The 24,816-nt window shown below is 48.8% G+C and overlaps 1 long non-coding RNA gene across 1 annotated transcript in view; it reads left to right on the top strand.

Annotated features, from left to right (window-relative positions):
• The window catches only part of LOC141095297 (uncharacterized), a 45,314-nt gene that overhangs the window by 8,752 nt on the left and 11,746 nt on the right, over positions 1-24,816 (top strand). Inside the window, exon 6 of the long non-coding RNA XR_012233352.1 lies at positions 4,717-4,861. This is a non-coding gene — a long non-coding RNA (uncharacterized lncRNA). The remainder of the gene's footprint in view (positions 1-4,716; positions 4,862-24,816) is intronic.

The following is a 24,816-nucleotide window of genomic DNA, read 5'->3' as shown; positions in this document are numbered from 1 at the left end:
GGAGAAGGAGGCATCCAATGCTGGGAATGTGGAGGACAAGGGCACCTTGCCAGGGACTGCCGGAATTGTGCTCAAAGCCAGCAACAGCCGCCGTTAAACTACCAACCTCCGCAGTAACTTGGCACTCTGTGGGGGAAGCGAGACGAGAGGCCGCTCCTAATCATAATAAACACCTGATTGCTGGGAGTCCCATCCTGCGTGCTGAATTTGAGGGCATTCCAGTGGATTGCTTGATAGATACTGGTTCACAAGTGACAACGATGCCAGAATCCTATTTCAAACAGCATTTTCAAGCCCTGGCCAAGCAAGAGGAGACATTGATCTGGTTGTTTGCTGCCAATCAACAGCCGATCCCGGTCACAGGGGTCGTGTGGATGAATATTCGAATCTGTAGGAAAGAAAGGGACCCTGCTAGTCCTTGAGCCCATCAAAGATGTGCCTGTAGTACTGGGAATGAATATCCTATGATAACTCTATCAGATAATGTTCACCAAACGGGGACCCAGTTATTGGGAGAAGGCTGCCACACACAAGCCTACTCAAGAAGCCCTTCAGTGATTAATCCATGTCTGTGGGACGCAGAAGAGTGTGCCGTCTTATCATGCGGTAGGGGTCATCAGGGCCCCTGGGAAGGAGTCTGGAATCCTGCCTCCCAAGCGAGAAAGTATTACATATATTACAGTATAACCTTGATGGGCTGGAGGTGATAGTTCAGCCTGTGGTAGGCGGAGGAGTGGGCCAAGAAGTCATGATAGCTCGTACGATAGCTGTGGTCCAGCAAGGACACGTCCCCATAAGAGCTTTGAACATGGACCCGGGGGACAGATCTGGCCCGGGTGTAACTACACAAGGGCGAAGTGGTGAGTCAGAAGACGTGTTTATTGCCGATTTGAAGGTGTGAGGTGGACCCTGGCAGTTGCTGCGGGGCCCGAAGAGAAGCCATCCCCAGAGTGGAATTGGCGGATCATCCTTGACCAAATGGAAGTGGATGTGAAGGCTCTTGGCCCTGAGCGTGTGCGGGCGATAGAAGCTATGCTGTGAGAAAATCAGGCCGCATTCGCCCGTCAAGCCGAAGATTTTGGCTGTACCGAAGCGATCACACACGAGATACCGACTGGGGATGCTCGTCCAATTTGAGAACGATACTGGCAAATCCCACCCAAGATGTACCAAGAGGTGAAGACCTTATTGAGGCAGATGCTGGATTCAGGAGTCGTGCAGAGTAGTCAGAGCCCTTGGGCGGCACCGGTGGTGCTAGTCAAGAAGGATGGGACCATCCGGTTCTGTGTAGATTACAGGAAACTCAATGCCTGCACTGTGCGAGACTCATAGCCGTTACCCCGCATCGAGGAATCATTGACAGCGTTGGCGAAAGCCAAGTACTTCTCCACCTTGGATCTAGCAAGCGGATAATGGCAAGTGGCTGAGACAAGGAAAAAACTGCCTTCATCCTCCCTATGGGATTGTTCGCGTTTAACCGGATGCCCTTCAGGCTCCCCAATGCTCCGGGCACATTTCAACAGCTGATGGAAAAGTGTTTGGGAGACTTAAACTTTGAGGCTGTGTGCCCATGTTGCATTTTTGAAGCGTTTGTGCTGGATCAGACGCTTCAGAAATGCTTAAAATAAGCATCCCATTCATTTTAATGCATTTTGTGCCAATTGATGCGGTTTTTTTTTTCCGCATAGGAAACACTTGGCGGCTAAAAATGCAGCATGCTCATTATTTTCAGCTTCAGTCCAGAAGACGCGCGGAAAAAAACGCATCAAAAACGCGCGGCTTTTGTGCAAAAACGCGTGGGGAAAAACACAGGTTTTCTGGGAAGAAGTCCAGTTTTGTGTCAGTTTTAAAACGCTAACATGGGCACATAGCCTGAGGCTACCCTGATCTACCTTGATGACATCATTGTGTTCTCTGCCTCGTTCGAAGACCATCTTCTCCGGCTTGGACAGGTACTCGGAAGACTGCGGGCTCATAACCTGAAGGTGAAGCCAAAGAAGTGCCACCTCTTCGAGAGAGAGGGGGTACCTGGGCCACATAGTGTCACAAGACGGAGTTTTGCCTTCACCAGAAAAAGTGGTTGCTATCCAGAAGTGGCTAGTTCCTCGAACCGTGCGGGCACTCCAGGCCTTCCTTGGACTCGCCGGGTACTAACGACAGTTTGTCAAAGATTTCGCAAAGGTGGCAGGTCCTCTGAACTGCTGAGGGGGACCGCCGGAGTGCCGAAGACCCAGTGCATCCCCTGGGACCAGAGTCGAGAGGAGGCCTTCCAGGCTATAAAGAATGCCCTTACTTGAGCCTTGATTTGGGCCTACGCAGATTTTGATCAACCGTTCCTGTTGTACACAGACGGTAGCCTTCATGGACTCGGTGCAGTACTTTCCCAAATACAGGATGGACATGAGTCATCGGGTATGCCAGTAGGTCCCTGCGAGACAGTGAAAAACCCCCATAATTACAGCTCTTTCCGGTTAGAGCTCCTGGCCCTCGTGTAGACCATGACAGAGAAGTTTGCGGGTTTCCTGGCAGGGACCAAGATTCAAGTTCGAACGGCCAATAATCCCTTGGCCCACCTTGAAAATGCTAAATTGGGGGCCTTAGAACAATGGTGGGTGGCTCGCCTGGCCAAGTTTGACTTTACGATCCGTTATCGCTCTGCTACGGAAAAGGCAAATGCCGATGGTCTGTCACGAGTGACTGTGGAAACTCCAGTGGGGGATGTCGATGAACAACTTGAAGAGGAAGAAACCCCAGACTTCTGTAAGTTCAAGACCCCAGTGGTTGTGGTCCAGTCAAGTAGGGAGGCCTGCGCACTACCCCAAACTCTGGGGAGAACCAATGAAGAGTGGGGAAATGTTCAAGATGAAGACTGAGGGCTGAGACAGATTAAATACTGGTTAGCGCAGAAGCCAGGCAAACGAGAGAGAAAGTCTGGACGCTGAGATGAAGAGTGTCTTACAACAGTGGGATAGGCTGGAGGTGCGAGAATCGGTGCTATATCGCAAGAGGCAACAGCCGAAAGATGCTGAATTAAGGTGGCAGGTCATCTCAGGAGGAATGGCCCAAGAAGTGGCTAAAGATGCCCACATATTTGGAGCCCACTTCGGGTCCACAAAGACCTACCAGTGGTTACAGCGGCATGTGTACTGCCCTTGGTTGGAGTCCGTGTTAGAAGAGGTTGGCCAGCAATGTCGGGTATGCGACCTCATTAAGAGTACTGAACAAAGGGCACCCATCCAGACCATGCATGCTAAGGAACCGCTAGAAGTCTTGATGATCGACTATCTCCTCTTGGGACACTCAGCCCGGGGTCCACAGTACTGTTTGGTGATGACCGACCATTTCTCCAAGTTTGCGGTAGTCACCCCGACTGGAGATGAGACTGCCGAGTCGGCGGCACGGGCCATCTGTCAAGACTTCATCCGAGTATAGGTGCCCCAAGCGCATCCACTCTGACCAAGGTGCACGTTTCCAAGGCAAGGTGATGGAAGAACTGTATCGTTTGTACGGCATCGAGCGGTCCCGGACCACCCCTTACCATCCTTAAGGCAACGGAGCATGTGAACGCTTCAACCGAACCTCACTTCAAATGCTGAGGGCATTAGAGGACAAGAAGGCATGCTGGCCAGATTTCCTGCCAGAGTTGGTCTGGACCTACAACAATCGGGTCCATTCCACCACGGGTTACACCCCCTATCTGCTGCTGTTTGGAAGAGCTGGACGAGAGATCATTGAATTGAAGTTGGAATAGCCAGAGGAGTTGATTGAGCGAAGCATCACTTCATGGGTCAAAGAACATCGGAAACTACTGCAAACAATACGGTGGTTGAGTCAGCAGCTACAGGACAAAAGAACATACGGGCTGTAAACCGATTTCAAGAGATACCGCTCCGGCCCGGGGACCGAGTATTAGTTCAGGAAGAAACGCCCCAAGGGTAAACAAAGCGAGAGAAGGGAAGTACAGCCTTACAAAGTCATTGAGCAAGTGTATGCTGATGGTCCAGTCTACAAGGTGTAGGTTGAGAATGGGGCATTTGACCCTAGAGTGCTCCACAGAAATAGGCTGCAGAAATGCCGGTCAGATGCCCGTTCTGTACCATTTCTGCCTGAAGGCGCTGCCCCACTTCCTGAACCTGTCTTGCCTGCTAATGAAATCAATGATGAATGGTGGACTGGCCCTGACACCGTGGGGGGTCCTCAGGCGCACAGAGAAGGTAATCTCTTGAATGTGACGACGAATCCCGAAAAGAACCTACTACAACTCCTGCAGCAAGTGTTCCTCTGGAAGATAGTCAAGAGCTCCGGAGATCCCAGAGGTCTACTGCAGGGTTTCCACCAGTCCGATACAGAGAACAGTGTTCTCTATCTGTTTTACTGATTTTATTCCCTCTATAGGTTCTGTTCCCGCTTTGCAAGTTTCATTTCACTGCAACCTTGATGCTGTGATGGCCCAGGACGACCATCTTTAAGTAGGGAGGCATGTAAGGGGCTGACATTGCTATGGACAGCAGAGACACACTACCCCTTTAAGAGACAGCACCCCCTTGGCTGATGTGATGGTAAATCTCCAGACTACGGGTGCCAGGTAACGACATCACACCCGCGGTCGATGTCTGCATCATAATTAGCTTTTTTTTTTTCAGTCTCCAGCTCATTAATATTTACTCTTTACTGGAATCTATTTTTGTGATGTAATAACTTGTGTTTTGTTCACAGGAATCTGCATTATTTTTAAGACTGGAAAAAAAATCTTCCTTTTTTCTCCATGCTGTTGTGGTCTCGTTTTAGTTTACCAACAGCTTTTGTCAACCTCTCACAAAGCATGAGTCTATGAATCGAGATATCCCAAAAACATTGGATGGTAAGTTGTCTAACACTATGTCTCATCCCATAATAAGTATAGTTACACGTAACAGAATTGTTTCCTTCTTTGCGTAGAAGGGACCAAGGCTGGAGGAATGAGATCAGAATTACCTGCCCTTCATGTAAGAAGATGATGATTTAATTTTATTTCTATAGCGCCGACATATTCCGCAGTACTTTACATTTCAGAGGGGACTTGTACAGACAATAGACATTACAGCATAGCAATAATCACAAGCTTACAATCTGAGGGAATAAAAAGGTAGACACGAAAGGTGGGTGGTAACAGCCATAATGTTAAGTGTGTAACAATACAGACACAGAGGGCTAATAGATGCATAAAGCGTGTGTGAACATGATGCGGGGAACCTGGTTATGGTAAAACTTTTGACTGTGCCACACAGGGATAGTTAGGTTAATGTGTTGAGGCGGTAGGCCAGTCTGAGTAAGTGCGTTTTGGGGACTAGTCGTATTGACCTGGGAGGTGCATTCCAAAGAATTGGCGCAGCACGTGTATAGTCTTGGAGACGGGAGTGGGAGGTTCTGATTATTGAGGATGCTAACCTCAGGTCATCAGCAGAACAGAGGACACGGGTAGGGTGGTAGACTGAAACAAGGGAGATGTAGGGTGGTGCTGAGCCGTGGAGTGCTTTTGTGGGTGAGGGTAATAAGTTTGTATTGGATTCTGGAGTGGATGGGTAGCCAATGTAATGACTGGCACAAGGTAGAGGCATCGGTGTAACTATTGGTGAGTAATATGATCCCGGCTGCAGCATTCAAGACAGATTGTAGGGGGGAGAATTTGGTAAGAGGGAGACCGATTAGAAGAGTTACAATAGTCCAGACGAGAAGAGAGTTTTTGCGGAGACAAAAGTAAGAAAGGGTCGAATTCTAGAAATGTTTTTGAAGTGCAGATAACAAGAGCAAGCCAATGATTGGATGTGGGGGGCAAACGAAAGCTCGGAGTATGACACCCCCCAAGACAGCGGGCATGTTGCTGGATAGTAATAGTGGAACCACACACAAAAATGGCAATGTTGGGCATAGGTACATTAGTAGAGGGAGGAAACACGGAGTTTAGTCTGACGGGTTCAGTTTCAGATAGAGGGAGGACATGATGTTAGACACAGCGTTAAGACAATCGCCGGTGTTTTCTAGAAAGGCAGGCGTGATGTCAGGAGAAGTGTATAATTGGGTGTCATCAGCATAGAGATGGTACTGGAAACCAAATCTACTGATTGTTTGACCAATAGGGGCAGTGTACAAAGAAGAGAAGGGGGCCTAAAACCGATTCTTGAGGAACCCCAACAGTAAGTGGAAGATGTGGGGAGGAGGAGCCGGCAAAAGATACAGTAAAGGAGCGGTCAGAGATGGGAGGAAAACCACGAGAGAACGGTGTCCTTGATGGAGCGGAGCATAGTAAGGAGGAGCTGATGATCCACATTGTCGAATGCTGCAGAGAGATCCAAGAGACTTTGCATGGAGTAATGACCATTAGATTTAGCTTTTAGTAGATCATTCGTGACTTTAGTGAGGACAGTTTCAGTACAGTGTAAAGAGCGGAAACCTGATTGGAGATAGACAAGAAGAGAGTTATCAGAGAGATGGCAGATCAGACGGGAGTGGACCAGGTGTTCCAGGAGTTTAGAGATGAAGGGAAGAGTAGAGACAGGTCTATAGTTAGCGGCATAGTTTTGGTCGAGGGATGGTTTTTTAAGTAGTGGATGTATGATGGCATGCTTAAATGAGGAGGGAAAGATACCAGAAGAGAGGTTAAATATTTTTGTCAGGTGGGCGGTGACAGCAGGGTACAGGGACTGGAGATGTGACAGAATTGGGTCACTGGTGCAAGTGGCTGGGTGAGAAGATGCAAGGAGCCTGCTCACTACTTCTGTGACTGGTTCAAAATCAGAGAGTGAGCTAGATGCAGTGGGGGAGGGAGGACAAATCATGGTATGAGGTGATTGGGAGAATTTCCTGTCAGATCTGGTCAATTTTTTTCTTTGAAGTAATTGGCCAGATCGTCAGCTCTAAGCTCCGTGGTTGGGGCCTGCACCCTTGGGTTGAGTAGGGAATGAAAAGTGTCAGATGTTTAGAGTTATTGGACTGAGGTGATGAGGGTGTTGAAATAGGTTGGTTTGGAGAGGTGAAGGGCAGTGTTGCATGTTCTGAGCATAAACTTATAATGGATGAAATCTTCGTGTAGATTGGATTTTCTCCAGACGTTCGGCGCACCTGGAGCACTGCTGCAGGAAGCGTGTTTGCAGGGTTGTCGCCGTCTGTGTCGTGGTGGTCTATGTATAGGAGGTGAAATTTCATCCAGGGCACTTTGAAGTGTTTCATTGTAATGCTTTAGTGCAGAATCAGGACATGAGAGGGAGGAGAATAGGGGCCAATGAAGACTGCAAGTTCTTCATAAGTTTCTGGGTGTTAATGGCCTGTATTTCTATAAATATGGACAGTGGGGGTGAATTGAGTGGCCTGTCAGTTCTTGATAGAGAATGAAAGAAGGTTGTCGTCAGAGTGGGAGAGGGGAGATTGCGAAATCATCCACTGCACAAATCCGGGAGAAGACCAAGTTGAGGGAGTTTCCATCTTCATGCGTTTGAGTTAGTAAGCTGCGAAAGGCTGAATGAGGAGGTTAGAGATAAAAGGTGAGTAGCAGATAGAGAGGGGAAGAGCAATGGGGATGTTGAAATCGCCCATGATGAGGGTGGGGATGTCACAGGAGAGAAAATGTGGAAGCCAGGTGGCAAAATGATCCAGGAACTGATGGGAGGGGCCGGGAGGTTGAAACACCACCACCACTTGCCTGGAGAAGGGGGCGTAGAGTCACGGCATGGACCTCAAAAGAAAGGAAGACAAGTGATGGTACTTGAGGGATAACCTGAAAGGTACATTTTGGTGATGGGAGCAGGCCAACGCCTCCACCTGATCTATTGTCTGATCTCTGGGTATGAGAAAAGTGTAGTCCCCCCCCCCCCATATGAAAGAGCAGCAGTAGTGTCTGACTGCTGGATCCAGGTTTCAGTAAGAGCCAGAAGGTTAAGAGAATTCGAAAGGAAGAAGTCATCAATGAAGGAGAGTTTATTACACACTGAGCGAGAATTCCAAAGGGTGCAATTAAGAGAGACAGAAGGCATGCAGGGAACATTAATAAGATTAGAGGGGTTTGAGTGTAGCAGTTAGGGGGGGGGGGGGTTGACTTTCCATAACATGGGGGACCAGGGTTGGAAGCAATGTCTCCTGCGACTAGGAGAAGGAGGCAGGGCCGGCCCGAGAGATTACGGCGCCCTAGGCGAAGCTATTTTGTTGCGCCCCTACTATTCTTGGCAGTAGATGAAAACTTGGGATATAAATTTAGGAGCAAAATAAACCACAACATGATTAATTAACTCTCTCCTAACTCTTTAATCTTCTGAGAAGTTGTAGAGGACAAATATATACAAAGTAATCAATAACACAAAACAAAAACGACCATAGGTAATTCAAATTTTTGTTTCCTTGCCTTTTTTTTAAAAAAGGATGACACTAAGTCACCGAGATTAATTTGTTTAGCAACTTCAGATTCTATTGAAACCGTTGCCAACCCTACCAACCTCTCTTGCGTCATATTTGCCCTTAAATATGTACACTTTTCTTTCCATCCCTAAAACTTTTTGCCTTTTGAAAAGAGTTTTTTTTTTTTATAATTTTTTTCTATTTTTTTTTTTTTTTTTTTTTCTCTGGTCGGCACCCTAGGTGCCCGCCTAGTTCGCCTATACGTTCGGGCCGGCCCTGGAAGTAGGGTAGAGTGAGCAGATGGTTAAAGCTATGTGCACACGCTATGGTTCCGCTGCGGTTTTGGCCCTGCAGAACCGCAGCAGTTACGCAGACATGGTACAGTACCATGTAACCCTATTGGTTTTCAAAACCGCAGTGCTCACCCTGCGGTTTATAAACCGCAGCATGTCAATTGTTTCTGCGGATTCCGCTGCGGTTTCTCCCCTTTAACATAGTAGAGGTGTGAAACCGCAGGTCACTTTACCTGCGGTTCCGCGGGGAAAAACCCGCAGGTGATTCTGCAGTGTGTGCACATAGCCTAAGTGATTTGTGAGTGTCTCTGATGTTGAATGGTGGTACTGAATGGATCTGTGCTGTTCAGCAATGTCAAAAGAGCGTGAGTGCTATACATAGGAGAGGAAAGGACTGAGGGGCTGATATGGATGGAGTGTAAAGAGTTAATGTCAGGGCGGTGGATGTGAATGAATGCAGTGGCCAGGCTATAAATTATACAAACGCATATGGTGTAGATTTGTTGTAATCCAAATGTACAGGGAGTAGATGTATATACAGTAAATGAAAGATCTGGTGGTGTGTGGTTTGTACTATTGACTTGTGGACCAAATTTATGTATATAATTTTTCCCTTCACCCATGACAGCACCACATGAGAGAGGGATCCGCCCCGCCAGGACAGGAACCTACTGAAACATAAGGGGCGGCACCTCTCCCCCGCTTCAGTTGGGTTCCTGTCCTGGAAAGGAATCCCTCTGACAGCGGCGGTGCCTGTCAGGATGAAAAGACCCAGGGCCGTCCCGGCGTGTAAAAATTGCAGGGCTGGCTTACCTGCAACGCCGGCCGTCGGCAGCTGGTAGCGCAGTCCCCGGGGTTTTGCTTGATTCGGGCCCCGGGTTCGTGCGGGCACGTCCCGATGTCCTCCCTTCGGAGGTTCCTCCCTGTGCCGCCCTCCCCCTGCACGCGCGCCTGTTCCTTCGCCTGCATGCAGGGGAAGCCGGGGGCGGAGACCGGCGTCTGACGTCAGCGGCGCAGAGGATTCTGGGAGCGCGACCGCTGACGTCATCAGGACGCGACGGTCATGGTGCCGGGCGCGACTCCGGCCAGGAGAAGCGGCTGGCGGTCGCGGGGGGAGGGGTAATGAGGGGCTCACTCACCGGTAAAAGGAGCAGAAGCGGCTGCAGGGGTGACAATGGCGTCTCAGGAGGATCGCTCACCGTCCCCATTGTCCCTGCCCCCATCGCAAGCTTCTGGTCGCAAGAGCCGCTCGAGCGGCAAAAGCAGCAGCCGTCCAAGTCACCGATCAAGGGATTCCTCGAGGTCAAAAGAGTGCAGAGCGCACGCTCCTTCGCAGCCCCAGAGCCCGGTATCCGTCTTTCCTGGGTGGTGAGTGATCTCCGTGAAAGTTAGACAATATTATAATAGGTCTTCCTATGTCTTTTTTTTTTTTTTTTTATTAGGGAGGCAAAAAAGCTATAAGCAAAAAGAAAAATAGAGAATGTGCCATATGCCACAGCCCTTTAGCAAAAGACTACCAAAAGGACTTATGTGTCAGCTGTATCCAGCGGACTATGGCTGAAGAGGTGCCGAGCCTGGCAACAAACTTCAGATCGATAATAAAATCTGAGGTACAGGGCTCACTTAAAAAATTATTAAAAAAGAAGAGTAAGAGTAGGAAAGCCTCCCCGAGTTCCTCGTCAGGCTCCTCCTCTTCGGAGTATCAAGTTGAGCACGGGTCATCTTCATCCTCAGACAGTGATACGGGGGGCAGACCTTGCTTTCCCGTAGAAGATACGGACGCTCTCCTTAAAGCCATCAGGTCCACTATGGGCCTGCAGGAGGAGAAGGTAGAGAGATCACTGGAGGATGTAATGTTTGGCAGCCGGCAAGAAAGGAAGAAGCGTACCTTTCCGGTCAATGACAAGGTTCAGGCCCTAATCGAGAGAGAGTGGAAGAAACCGGAGAAGTCAGGTAGCCTTCCCTCCTCTTCAAAGCGAAGATACCCCTTTGAGGCTAAAGACACGGATGTCTGGGACAAGGTCCCAAAGATTGACGCAGCAGTGTCTAGGTCTTCCAAGAAGTCGGCACTGCCCCTGGAGGATTCAGGGGTTTTGAGAGATCCCTTGGATAAAAAAGCGGACTCATACCTAAGGCACACTTGGGAGGCAGCGGCAGGGGGTCTGAAACCAGCAATAGCCGTCACCTGCACAGCCCAGTCATTAATGGTCTGGTTGCAACAACTGGAAGAAAAATTAGTCTCCAAAGTACCAAGAGAAAATATTAGGAGAAATGTACCTGCTACACGGAGCTGCCGCCTTCTTGGCTGACACCTCCGCCGACTCGATGAGGTTAACGGCAAGAGCAGCGGGGCTATCGAACGCCGCAAGACGGGCGTTATGGCTCAAAGGCTGCCCTGGGGACATTCAATCTAAGGCGAAATTATGCTCGTTACCATGTGATGGGCAGTTCCTGTTTGGAAAAAACCTGGATGACATCCTGGAGAAAGCCGGTGATAAAAAGAAGGGCTTCCCCAGATTCATGGGTGATCAAAGGAGACCGCCCTTTCGGAGGGGAAGGTTCAATCGGGGCCGTCCCCCGGGAGAGCGGAAAAGGTGGGACGACAAGAGAAAAAAAGAACCAGGGTTCATGTTTGGGGGGAACTACCTCAACCGCCAAAAAATCCCCGCAATGACACCAGCCCTCCTGTGGGGGGAAGATTGAGGCTCTTTTCCCAAGAATGGGAGAAAATATCGGCCATCAATTGGATTCTGAGCATTATAAAGAGTAGCCTAAAAATCCCTTTCTTCCAGCATCCAAGAGCTTGATTTGTGGTGACCCCCCCGTCAGAAAGGAACTAGGAGAGCAATCGGCCATAGAAACAGAAATCTTAGGACTGTTGGAGAAACAAGTTCTGATAGAGGTCCCAAAAGATCAAGAGAGAAGGGGGTTCTATTCTCCCCTCTTCCTAATAAAAAAAAAAAACAGACCTTTCCTTCAGAACGATAATAAATCTCAGGCGCCTCAATCAATGGATCATGAACCAAACATTCAAAATGGAATCGGTGACTTCGGCCATAAAGCTGTTACACCACAACTGCTTCATGGCCGTAATAGATTTGAAGGATGCCTATTACCACATCCCGATGCACCCAGAATACCAGAAATACCTGAGGGTAGCCCTATACATCCAGGGCGACCTCAGGCATTTTCAATTTACAGCTCTTCCGTATGGCATCTCCATAGCGCCAAGGATTTTTGCGAAAGTAATAGCGGAAATGACAGCTTTCCTTCGAATCCACAATGTGATTATGGTGCCTTACTTGGACGATTTTTTTGGTCATTGGCAATTCAGAACATCACTGCGCACATCAAGTAGAGAAAATAACAGAAACCCTGCAAAGACTGGGTTGGATGGTAAACTTAAAGAAATCAAAACTTCAACCCCTAAGGAAACAAACATTTATCGGTCGTCCATGACGGCACCACCTGAGAGGGGATCCGCCCTTCAGGAACAGGAAACCTACAGATACAAAAGGGCGGCACCTCTCCCACGCATCAGTTGGTTTCCTGTTCCTATAGGACGGGACTTCCTACAGATGGTCCATCATGGAGTCGTCGAGGGATTCCCAGGCCGGCTGACCGACCCAGGTAGCGGGGGGGTCTCCTACCTCGGTCAAGCTCGGGTCCCTGGATGCGCCACGGTGGGGCCGGGTAGGTCACCACGACAGTGGTTGGAGCAGGCGGAGCAGAGGGTCCGGTGGACAGCCGTCTCCATAGGGCCGGCACAAGGTAAGTATGACCCCTGTTGCATTCACCCGGTCTCCGCTTGTCTGTCTCTCTCTCTCTCTCTCTCTCTCTCTCTCTCTCTCTCTCTCTCTCTCTCTCTCTCTCTCTCTCTCTCTCTCTCTCTCTCTCTCTCTCTCTCTCTCTCTCTCTCTCTCTCTCTCTCGTCGCGCCTGTTCGGCGGGCGCAGGTCGGCGCATGTGGGGGCGGCGGGCATTCCGGAGCCGGGGGAGCCGTGCCGGCTCCTTTCCGCGCGCTCCCGTGGCCTTGATCGCGCGGCGGAAGTGACGCAGCGGTAGGGGGGAGGTGCCGCGCCAGAGCACTGCTAACCCGGACACTGTGGGAGGCTTTAAAAGCAGGAGGTGACGCTGCTGGGGTGCTTCTGAAGGCCCAGCAATGGATTCGACAGAAGCCCCCACAGAGCAGCAGGACGAGGCGCAGGAGCGCCTAGAGAAACAGGCCACAGCGAATTTACATGCGAGTGGCCAGCCGAAGAAGAAACGGACGGGCGAACAAAGCCACAGAAGTTCCTCCAGGCTAAAGGACCCTCCTGCCTCCCTCCGTGACCCGGTACCTGCCTCGTCTGCATGGGTAAGAGATCTCCGTGAATGTACCCTGATGCAGTGTTTTATTTCGTTCTTTCGCAGGCAAGGAAAGCTACGGGGAAGCAGAAGCACAGGGAATGTGCCCTCTGTAATTGTCCTTTGCCAGACGGCCACCCTAAAAAGTTGTGTCAGCCTTGCGTGCGACAAACGGTAGGGGTTGGATGGGGACGGTACCCTAGGGGTAGATTGACAGGCCCTTACACTCTTCCCCGTCCATACAGGTGGCGGAAGAAACACCAGACTTCACCACAAGCCTGAGGGAGATAATCAGGACAGAAATGAAGGCCCTATCTAAAAAGACTCCTCTAAGGGAAGAGATGTTAACCTCTCGGGTTCAGAGTCTTCGGCCGCACCTGGAATCGATATCTCCTCAGATTCCTCGGCCTCCACTTCATCATCTTCAGAGGAAGACTCGAGCCGTTTCTGCTTTCTCTTAGACCAGATGGATAAGTTAGTTAAAGCAGTAAGGTCCACCATGGGGGTAGCAGACACAAAACCGGAACTTTCGGCACAGGACGTGATGTTCGGAGGCCTAGATCCCAGAAAGCGCAGATCCTTTCCGCTGAATGATAAAGTCCAGAACCTAATAGATAGAGAATGGAAAAAGCCAGAAAAAAGAGGTTCTTTGCCACCCGCCTTCAAACGAAGGTACCCGTTTGATGACCCAGTGGTAACCAAATGGGACAAGGCCCCTAAGCTGGACGCGGCAGTGGCCAAAGCCTCCAAAAAGTCCTCCATACCTTTCGATGACATGGCCTCCTTAAAAGACCCGCTAGATAAAAAAGCGGATTCTTTTCTGAAAGGAACATGGGAGATGTCAGCGGGTGCCTTGAGACCAGCCGTAGCGGCCACATGTACGGCCAGATCCTTGATGGTCTGGCTGGATCAGCTGGATTCCCAATTGAAGGATGGAACCTCAAGAGCATACATTCGAAAAGCTTTACCAGTTATCCAAAGTGCTGCTGCTTTTCTGGCTGATGCGTCAGCAGATTCTGCGAGGATGGCGGCTAGAACCGCAGGTTTATCCAATGCAGCTCGAAGGGCTCTCTGGTTAAAATGCTGGCCAGGAGGCATCCAGGCCAGATCTCGACTCTGTTCCATTCCTTGTGAGGGCGAATACCTGTTTGGGCCCGTCCTGGATGAACTTTTAGAGAAGGCCGGGGACGATAAAAAGAAGTTCCCCAGTCTGCCGAACCCCTCTTTTAGACGCCCCTTTACCAGGAAAGGATATTTCCGTAGGAGGCCGTCCAGGGATCAGGGCAGATGGGATGACAAAAGGAGAGGTACTGGATTCATGTTTGGAGGAGGGGGGCGCCAGGAAGGTCCAGCACGGGACACTAAAAAGCCGCCCCAATGACTAGTTGCTCCGGTAGGGGGGAGACTAGCTGCCTTCTACCCGGCCTGGACATTAATCTCTAATAGCAACTGGATACTGGGGGTGGTAGCTGCGGGCCTACGACTAGAATTCTCCCGGGTTCCCCAAGATCGTTTTTAAGGTCACTCCTCTTAGGTCGTCCTCTTCAGAACAGTCTGCCCTGGAAGCTGAAGTTCGGGATCTTTGCCATAAAAAGGTCCTAACTAAAGTTCCAGAGGAAGAAAGGGGGAAAGGTTTCTACTCCCCTTTGTTCCTGGTCCGCAAGCCAGACAGTTCCTTTAGGACCATAATAAATCTTAATTCCCTCAATGAATTCCTGGTCACATGCCCATTTAAGATGGAAACAATTAATTCAACAATAAAATTACTGTTTCAAAACTGCTTCATGGTGGTGTTAGATTTGAAAGATGCCTACTACCATATACCCATTCATGCAGATCATCAGAGTTTTCTCAGAGTGGCAGTGCAGTTAGATGGGTCAGTTCAACATTTCCAGTATGCGGCCCTTCCCTTTGGGGTGGCAGTCGCTCCCCGTGTGTTTACTAAAGTAGTAGAGGAAGTTATGGCCCATCTACGTGAATTAGACATTTTAGTAGTTCCCTACTTAGATGACTTCTTGATTGTAGGGAAAACGGCTAACCATTGTTTGCAACAGCTACAAAGGGCAAGGTCTGCCCTAGAACGGTTAGGATGGCTGCTTAACATTAAAAAATCTCGGTTACAGCCGATGAGAATCCAACAATTCTTGGGCCTCATCCTAGATTCCGTAAAACAGGAATGCCGTCTGCCCCCAGAGAAGCTGGTTCGCCTACACTATCAGGTCCTGAACGCTTCCAATAACCCGACCATGTCCCTCAGGAAAGCCATGTCCCTTCTAGGTTCACTTTCCTCCTGTATCCCGGCGGTCCAGTGGGCCCAGTTTCATTCAAGAACTCTACAGGGCGAGGTCTTAAGGCATCAAAAAATGCTTGGGGGTTACTTAGAGGGCCAGCTAACCTTGTCCCGAAACACAAGGGAGTCCCTAGAATGGTGGCTAGATGAGAATAATTTATCCAGAGGGGTTCCCTGGGAATATGACATATCCCGCATAATCACCATGGATGCTAGCCCTTCCGGTTGGGGGGCTCATATGGGGGAAATTCTGGTCCAGGGCCTATGGGAGCATCATCAGATAGAGATGTCATCCAACTTGAAAGAATTGACAGCAGTAGAGCTGGCGGCTAAAGAACTGCTTGTGTATCTACAGGGCCATCATGTGCGAGTGTTCTCCGACAATCTGGTCACCGTAGCGTATATCAACCACCAAGGCGGGACCCGTTCCAAATCCCTGATGAATGTAGCAGAACGGCTGTTCCAGCTAGCAGAGCAGCATTTCCTATCATTAACAGCTCTACATATAAAGGGGAAAGAAAACACCACGGCAGATTTCCTGAGCCGCAATCTCTTAAGGCAAGGAGAATGGTCCCTAAAAAACTCTATCTTCGACCTGATTGTACAGAAGTGGGGACTGCCAGAGATAGATCTCTTCGCCACCAAAGAAAACAGGAAAGTAAGACAGTTTTGCTCACTAAATCCCAGAGAAGACCCCCTGGCGGTAGACTCCTTGCTGATAAAGTGGGATTTCAGGCTATCCTATGCCTTCCCTCCCCTTTCGCTATTACCTCTAGTGGTGAGGAAAATCAGGAGAGACAGAGCGAAAGTTATAGTGATCGCTCCGTTTTGGCCCAGGAGGGCTTGGTTCTCATGCCTCAGGACCATGTCAGTGTCCGATCCTTGGGTCCTGCCGGAGATCCCGGATCTCCTATCCCAGGGCCCAGTCTTTCATCCTCAGGTGGCTGGCCTACATCTGACGGCGTGGAGTTTGAACGGGCACTGCTGAAAGATAAAGGCTTCTCCCCAGACCTGGTTGACACTCTACTTAAAAGTAGAAAGATCACTACTACCAAGATCTATGTCAGAATTTGGAAGAGATTCCTAAAGAACTCTAGAGTAGTCGCTGGGGGTTCGGCTCCTATAAATCAAATCTTAGAATTTCTTCAGAAAGGTCTAGAAATGGGGCTCTCCACTAGTACCCTCAAAGTACAAGTTTCAGCCTTGGGGGCCCTCTTTAGCTGCAACATCGCGGGTAATTACTGGATCAGTAGATTCATCAAGGCAGCAGGTAGATCCAGGCCAGTGGTGAAGGATAGATTCATGCCATGGGACCTGAACCTAGTCCTTACAGCCATCACAGAAGCTCCATTCGAACCCATCTCATCAGCCTCTATAAAAAACCTGTCCCTCAAGGTAGCCTTCCTGGTAGCTCTAACCTCAGCTCGTAGAGTAAGCGACATCCAGGCATTATCTAGGCGTCCTCCTTATTTACAGTTTAAGGACGATAGGGTAATACTCAGACCTGACCCGGCGTACTTACCGAAGGTAGTTTCTAGCTTTCATAGAACACAGGAAATAGTCCTTCCATCCTTCCTCCCTAATCCAGCTAATGAGAAGGAAGAGAAATTACACACCTTAGATGTTAGAGAATGCCTTAAAGAATATCTAGCGGTTACTGACCCCTGGAAAAAAGAGAATGCCCTATTTATCTCCCATCAAGGTCCCAGGAAAGGCTGTATAGTGTCAAAAAATACACTAGCTAGGTGGATTAGAGAAGCTATTTCAATTGCATACACCTCAAAGGGCAGACCGGCACCTGCAAAAGTGAGGGCGCATTCCACCAGAGCCATGGCGTCCTCGTGGGCCGAGAGATCAGAAGTCTCCATTGACCAGATATGTAAGGCGGCTACTTGGTCCTCTCCGAGCACCTTTTATAATCATTATAGGCTAGACTTGGGTGCTTCCACAGACCTCTCTTTTGGTATAAGGGTACTGCAGGCTGTAGTCCCTCCCTAAATAGTTTTACTCTCTGTAATTCTCTCAGGTGGTGCTGTCATGGACGACCGATAAAGTCTTAGTTACTCACCGGTTAACGGTGTTTTTCGGAGTCCATGACAGCACCCGTATATTCCCTCCCTTTAGTTTAAATTTGGGTGTGCACTTCTTCCTCTTGTATGTACACTGGTAAGGAATAGTTGTGTAAAAGTACTGTATATAAATTTTGCCATTAACCATTGTGGTCCTCTTGTGCTCTGTAATCCAACTGATGCGTGGGAGAGGTGCCGCCCTTTTGTATCTGTAGGTTTCCTGTTCCTGAAGGGCGGATCCCCTCTCTCAGGTGGTGCTGTCATGGACTCCGAAAAACACCGTTAACCGGTGAGTAACTAAGACTTTCTAGGTTTCATCTTGGACTCCGACCGTCAAGTTTGTCTCTTGCTAGAGAAAAAACTAGAGAAAGTGAGAGAAATGACCCTTACAGCAATACAACAACCTCACATGAGCCTAAGAAGGGCAATGTCCCTGTTGGGCACGCTAACAGCCTGTATCCCTGCGGTCAACTGGGCAGTTTCATACCCGACAACTGCAGGCGGAAATCTTGTCAGCCCAGAAACGATTGAAAGGGCGTTTAGAAGGGAAGCTGGAACTTTCCGAAAAGGGGAAAAACTCTCTCACTTGGTGGCTAGACAGCACAAATTTAGCAGGGGGAACTTTGTGGCACAGGCCCGTGTCCGATATAATATTGACGGACGCAAGCTCCTTGGGATGGGGGGGCACACCTGAGAGAACAAATAGCCCAAGGGTCCTGGGGTCACCTAGAGCAGAAGGCTTCCTCCAACTTGAGAGAGTTAAGAGCGGTAAACAGAGCCTTGGAGACATTCATTCCCATGTTACAGGGTCAAAATGTCCGAATTATGTCAGACAACAGGGTGGCAGTGGCGTATGTCAACCACCAGGGAGGGACAAGGTCAAACTCCCTAATGGACGAAGCCAAAAGAATCTTTCTCAAAGCAGAACAACATCTAACCTCCCTGACGGCCCTATACATCAAAGGGACAGAAAATGTTCAAGCCGACTTTTTAAGCCGCAACAAGTTAAAACAGGGAGAGTGGGCCTTAAATCGTGTAATATTCCAGAGGATAGTACAGTTATGGGGGCAGCCAGTGATCGACCTCTTTGCCACCAAAAACAACCGACAGGTGAGGAGGTTCTGCTCATTAAACCCAGGGGAAAACCCGTGGGCAGTAGATGCTCTGCAAATCCCGTGGCTGTTCAAACTGAGCTATGCCTTTCCCCCAGTAGCGTTAATCCCGGCAGTGGTAAAAAAGATAAGACGAGCAAGCCAGAGTAATCCTCATAGCCCCATTCTGGCCAAAAAGACCGTGGTTTTCACTACTGCAAATGATGTCTCTCTCGGACCCGTGGGTACTGCCAGAAATTCCAGATTTATTAGCTCAGGGGCCGATATTCCACAAACAAGTCAAGGGGTTCCATCTGACGGCGTGGAATTTGAGAGGGCACTTTTGAGAGATAAAGGGTTTTCCCCGGGGTTGGTGACTACTCTAATGAAAAGTAGAAAACCAATAACAACCAATATATATGGCAGGACGTGGAAGAAATTTCTACAATTCCTGGGAAAACCGTTAGGCCAAGAACCCCCAATCGAGTCCATCTTGGAGTTCTTGCAGGCAGGTCTACAGCTAGGCCTGGCGGTTAATACCCTCAACGTGCAGGTTTCAGCGCTGGGTGCATTATACAATTGCAATATAGCGGCAAACAGATGGGTAGCCAGGTTCATAAAATCTTGCCACAGATCTAGGCCAGTTTCCTTACCAAAAATAGCTCCATGGGATCTAAATCTGGTGCTGGAAGCCCTTACGAAGGAGCCATTTGAACCCATACAGCAGATTTCAACTAAAAAGCTCACCCTAAAAACCATCATTTTGGTAGCTCTAACGTCAGCACGTAGAGTTAGTGACTCCTCCCTTCCTTCTGCGAGAATCCGAAAAACCCAGGGGAGGAGAAATTTCATAGCCTAGACGTTAAAAGAACCCTAGTAGAGTGTGTCTATAACCAGCCAGTGGAGGAGGTCCCAGTCCCTATTCGTAGCCTTCCAGGGTGCTAGGAAAGGTTATGGAGTGTCAAAGGGAACTATTGCCCGATGGATTAGGGAGGCCATTAGTGTAGCCTATTCAGCTAGTGGTATCCCGGTTCCTGACGGCATCAAGGCTCATTCCACCAGAGCCGTGGCGACCTCCTGGGCTCACACTTCGGTCAGGTCTGTAGGGCACAATACATAATGCAGTGATTATGTCTAGTGGAGGAGAATAATCTCCATGCAGGAGTAACATGTGCTCACATCCTAAATAAGAGTGGATATCCAGTGGATTAGATCTCGTAGAGAAACTCTGACTGCAAAGTGCCTACAACAGTGCAGCAAGCATTGTAAAACCGGAAATGGAATAGAAGGGGTTAATACAAATGGCAGTCTCTTGTTCGAAAGCCATGTGCAAGTCAGCAGTCTTCCATGACTCTTGTTTCACGTGTGCTGGATATCTGGAAACACAGATTTAGTATCTGATCATGAAAGTGATGCGCTATAGGAGCAGAGATATCATTAGTGCATCCAGGGGCCTGAGAGGTTAGGGGCCAACTACAGCATCCAACTTCCATCATAGAAGGAATTATTGGACGCCCATAGGGCCCTTGTACTGTTCGTGAATAGGGGCTTGCTTCTGTATGTGTCCACCATTGGTGAGATGATTATATACCCAAGGTGGTCACATATGGATTATGGGACCCTTGTATGAGGATCATGATGTTTACTTCTGATTAAAAACCAGGCGTTCAGTGACCCAGTTCTGGCCTCCTAGCACTGACCCCATCTGTCATTCTAGAAGCTATCAAATCATTGATTCTACATACCTGGATTCACCGTTGCTGATCATACAGACTGGCATGGAGGCTGTGCTGCACACACATATAGGTCAGTAGGGCGCCATGGAAGAGACGATTGTGTATTCTATGGGCACTGGGTCTGGCACAATTTTCACTGGATACAGCCAGTGTGGTGATATATAATATAGCCACTAGGTGGCAGCCTTCATGCTGTTTTCAAATCTTGTACTGTTAAGCAGCTTGCCATCAATGATCGTCATGTAGGGTCCCTCGCACATACCATAGCAGTAATTTTTTTTGTTTGTTTTTTTTTTTTTGTTTTTCGCTGTGACTGCTGCAAAACCGCAAAAATGCTGTATCCTGCTGTAGTTTTGCGACATGACAATTTTTAAACATGGCAATCTATAGCTGCTGCTATGAAATGTGCACACTTTCAAACCTAACTATTCTAATGAAGCCTCCCCCTTAACCCCTTGCCAACATCTGCAGTGTATATTTAGATTGTAAGCTTGCGAGCAGGGCCCTCACTCCATTTGTTATGTGTTATTCTGTAATGTCTTTATTGTCTGTACAAGTCCCCTCTGAAATGTAATATGCTGCGGAATATGTTGGCGCTATAGAAATAAAATTATTCTTCTAAGTCTATGGAGTGGGCTCAGGAGCGGAGTCTGCACCAAACCAGAGAGATGCCATCTGTGTTATACAGCTGGCATCTGTCTGTAACAGCAGTGATCAGAGAGGGGCTCTGATCGCTGCTAAGTCATTCCAGGAAACCTCGGGAGACCACAGTCTAAACTCAGAACAATATCAGTCAGCAATGATTTTACCCTGGGAGAGCCCCATGATCTTCTGCCACTCTGACCCGGTCTGGTTCATCATAAATCAGTCCTAAAGCCTCAAAGAACCTATCCACAGACATGCGTTCAGGGGCAGTAGCAGGTAAAGAAAAAACCCATGTTTGAGGACCCTCTCAGAGTAAAGGAATATCCCCACCCGTTGACTCTCATCTCCTGAGGATTTGGGTCTGAGGGAGAAAAGTAGCTTCCATCTCTCTAAATGTACAAAACTTCTCCTTCTCTCCAGAGAAAGTATCTGGGAGCCTGACCGTAGGTTCAGGAGAGTGTAAAGAAATATCAATGGGGTCGGATTGCCTTAAGGCTGATTGTGTCATGGAACCCTGACAAGATTTAACAGCTTCATTAAGCACCCTCTGGAGTTGGTTATGAGAAGTGGCAAGGGCTCTGTTTCGCTGACAAATCCTGCATCATTTGGGTCAGATTTGACATCTGAAAGTACAAAGTGAATTCCATAGAGGAGAGAAAAAAAATTTGTGGCCAGTTATGATGTCACACTGTAATACTGAGGGTTAATGCAGTGTAACACAATAACTACTAGATGGCAGCAGAGTGGAGAATGGGCTGAATATCCAGCAATGAAGCAGACCAGCAGAATTACAGCGAAGCAGCCACTAGGTGGCAGCGGAATAGTCAGAGCCGAGTCAATACCAGAAGTAAGGTACAAAGAGGGAATCCAAAACAGTCAGTAGAGAGCCAAAGGTCAGTGCCGGTCAATAGCAGAGGTATCAGAAGGGAGAGACAGATCAGGTCAGGGACGAGCCAAAGTCAAATACCGGGGAATCCGAACACATAGGGAAATAAGGAGTGGGAGCGGTTAGGAGGAAGGTAAACAGACACGGGTAGAGTCAGGTGTATGCAGCAGGACAGATCAGGAACTCGGCAAAGCCGGCTACACACGCCGAAGGCAAGCAATATAACCGGCACTGCACACGGATTGCAGACCGGACCCAGGAATAAGGCTGGGAAAATTAACCCCTGACATGACCAGACCAGGAAAGGGGAGACAAACAAAAACCCGGCCTGGATCATGACAGATCTATTTCACTTGTTTACTTCTGTTAATGTTGCTGATTATGGCTTACAGCCAATGAAAACCCAAAAGTCATTATCTCAGTAAATTAGAATACTTTACAACACCAGCTTGAAAACTGATTTTAAAATCTGAAATGTTGGCCTACTGCAATGTATATTCAGTAAATGCACTCAATACTTGGTCGGCGCTCCTTTTGCATTAGTTAATGCATTAATGCAGCGTGGCATGGAGGCGATCAGCCTGTGGGACTGCTGAGGTGTTATGGAAGCCCAGGTTGCTTTGATGGCAGCCTTCAGCTCGTGTGCATTGTTGGGTCTGGTGTCTCTCAGCTTCCTCTCGACAATACCCCATAGATTCTCTATGGGATTAAGGTCAGGCAAGTTTGCTGGACAATCAAGCAAAGTGATAGTTATTTTTAACTCGGGTATTGGAAATTTTATTCTCCAGCAGGACTTGGCACCTGTCAACGCTGCCAAAAGTACCATCTCCAATAAGCTTGTTAGCAGAGGGAAGCATGAAGTGCTCTAAAATTGTGGTAGACAGCTGCGCTGACTTTGGTCTTGATAAAACTGCAATTCTACCAGCGTGGTGTACAAAATTGTTCCATGTGTCAAATGTCATATGTGGGGTGCACATGGTGTAAACTCAAAACACGCATCTCAGAATACTTGGGTGATATATTAAACAGTAAAAACAACAATCAAAATATTTCCACAGCAGCCAAACACTTCAAAACATACCATGCATGTGTGGTACTCGCAGGTGCGTAAGATGCAGTGACTAGTCGCGAGACAAGTAGTTGCTTTCTGTATTAATGTTTATAGGGCCAGAGGAAACTTTCCTCAGTCCCGTCCTGATCACCAATAACAGGGGTAACAAGGGTTGCCCTTGCAGGGGCTCTATACAGGCACACACAAAACGGTAGAACATGACTACTTCCCGCAACAGCCAGTCACTATAGTGCTGCGGTATGTCCTTAATTATAAAGTCAACATAGCCGTCCAGATGTCCCTCGCCGTTCAGGTTGGTGGTCTTTCGGCGTAGTAGTTGCTGGGCCCAGTTGCTGAGACGATGACTAAGTCTTTGCGCACTCCGGCGCGCTGATGACACTAGAGCTCCAGCGGGGTCCTTGGACGGTTGGGCCACAGCCCCTGGCCTGGGGCAAGCGGCAGCGATGTGTGGTGGCGAAGGGCAGGCCACCTGCGCAGCTAACGGCTGCGACGGGGGGTCAGCGGAGGACCGGCCTCTGCCGTGGACCGGAGCGGGACAGTGATGGCCGCCGGCGGCGCTGTACTTGCCGCTGCCACTCGTGAGAAAAGGGCGGCTGCTGGTGGCGGGACAGCAGTGGCCGCGGGGGACCGCGAGCAGGCTGCGGCCGCGGGCTGAACTGGGGCCGCGGGCTGGAGCGGGGCAGCAAGTCCCGGATAGTAGCCTCGGTACCGTCCTTCTGGAGTCGTCGGTGAGCATCCTCCCTGGCACTGGTGAGTCGCGCTTCCTCTGTCTCCTGCTCTCTCTGTGTCGGTCTGCTGACTCATCGCCCTGGGAATTCACTGCCTTCTTTATATTGGTCCCTCCCCCAGCCCATCTGTCTGCCACAGTGGTCCGTCCCTGAATCCTGTCCCCCGGGGGCAGTTTCCCCCGGAACCTAGATGACTGCTCCCATGGTTCCGGCCCGGGCACTCGACGGGGGCCGTTCCTCCCACACATGCAGCACTACATCATTCTAAGTTTGTGGCATAGAGCAGGTTAACAGATCTGTACGTGGAGATGTCAAATGGCCTCTCCATACACAGGAAGCTTTTTGGCTTTATTATCTGGACACGAGAATGCCGAATGGGCTAAACAAGAGAAATGAAATAATGTCTCACTATTGAAGTAATGGGAATGTTTGTCATGTTTTTATTATAACTTTTTTTTCTCTCTATACATTTTATGTATGTGGCTTTCCTTAATGTTTTTAGATCACTGGTATGCAGGTGCATTAGTATTTATATTTAGGACCTTGAATTACGTTAGCTGATAACAAGCTATTCCAATGATTGGCTTCTGCACACTATATAAACAGCTATGTTGCCAGTAGATAACAAGCTTTAATAAAGATCTGGTTGCAGATCAAAACAAGTCACTTTTACCCCTTTAGTTCATACTGTACAGGGAGTTCTTCACTGCTGCAATATTTTTTAACCAAGACTAATAAAGGTTGAAATATTTAAGGAGCTGGAACTGTTGGGAATTCTCTTGATCTGACTTCTGAGTCGGGGCTCCCTCTGGTTACTGCAGGTAGTGGAGTTGGCCAGGTTGACAGAAGTCTGCTACCTGACGACGATGGTTGAAAATCAGGGGTTACTGACTGGGAGGATATTAGTGAGCAGACTTCCCTCAGTTGCTGCTGGTGATTGGTTTCTTCCTGTGCATTTTGAGGTCTGCTGTCTCCTGCCTGATCCTGCATTTTTCAGTTAAGTTGTTCATTTGCTAATCCTTTGCATCTGACCTGGTTTTGCCTCTTTCTGCTTTGCTGTTGGGGTTCAACGTGCTTCCTGCTGGGGCAGCGCTGGACCCCGCTCCATATGTTACAGCTTGTGTCAGTTTGTTCAGTCCCCTGTTATATTGGTCTCTTTTGCTCTGCTGCCAGTACACACCAGAATGCTGATATAGTGGGGGAGAGGTCGTGAGACCTCAGTGTTTTTTGTACATCAGACGTGTTGGATTTTTAGGGTTTTTGCGTGATTGCAGACAGTGTCCTTTCCTATCCTAT

The sequence above is a fragment of the Dendrobates tinctorius genome, unplaced genomic scaffold (assembly GCF_039654945.1).
Source record: "Dendrobates tinctorius isolate UK_male_01 unplaced genomic scaffold, ASM3965494v1 ptg000069l, whole genome shotgun sequence".
Taxonomy (NCBI): Eukaryota; Metazoa; Chordata; class Amphibia; order Anura; family Dendrobatidae; genus Dendrobates; species Dendrobates tinctorius.
This window is presented reverse-complemented; position numbering and strand designations above follow the sequence as displayed.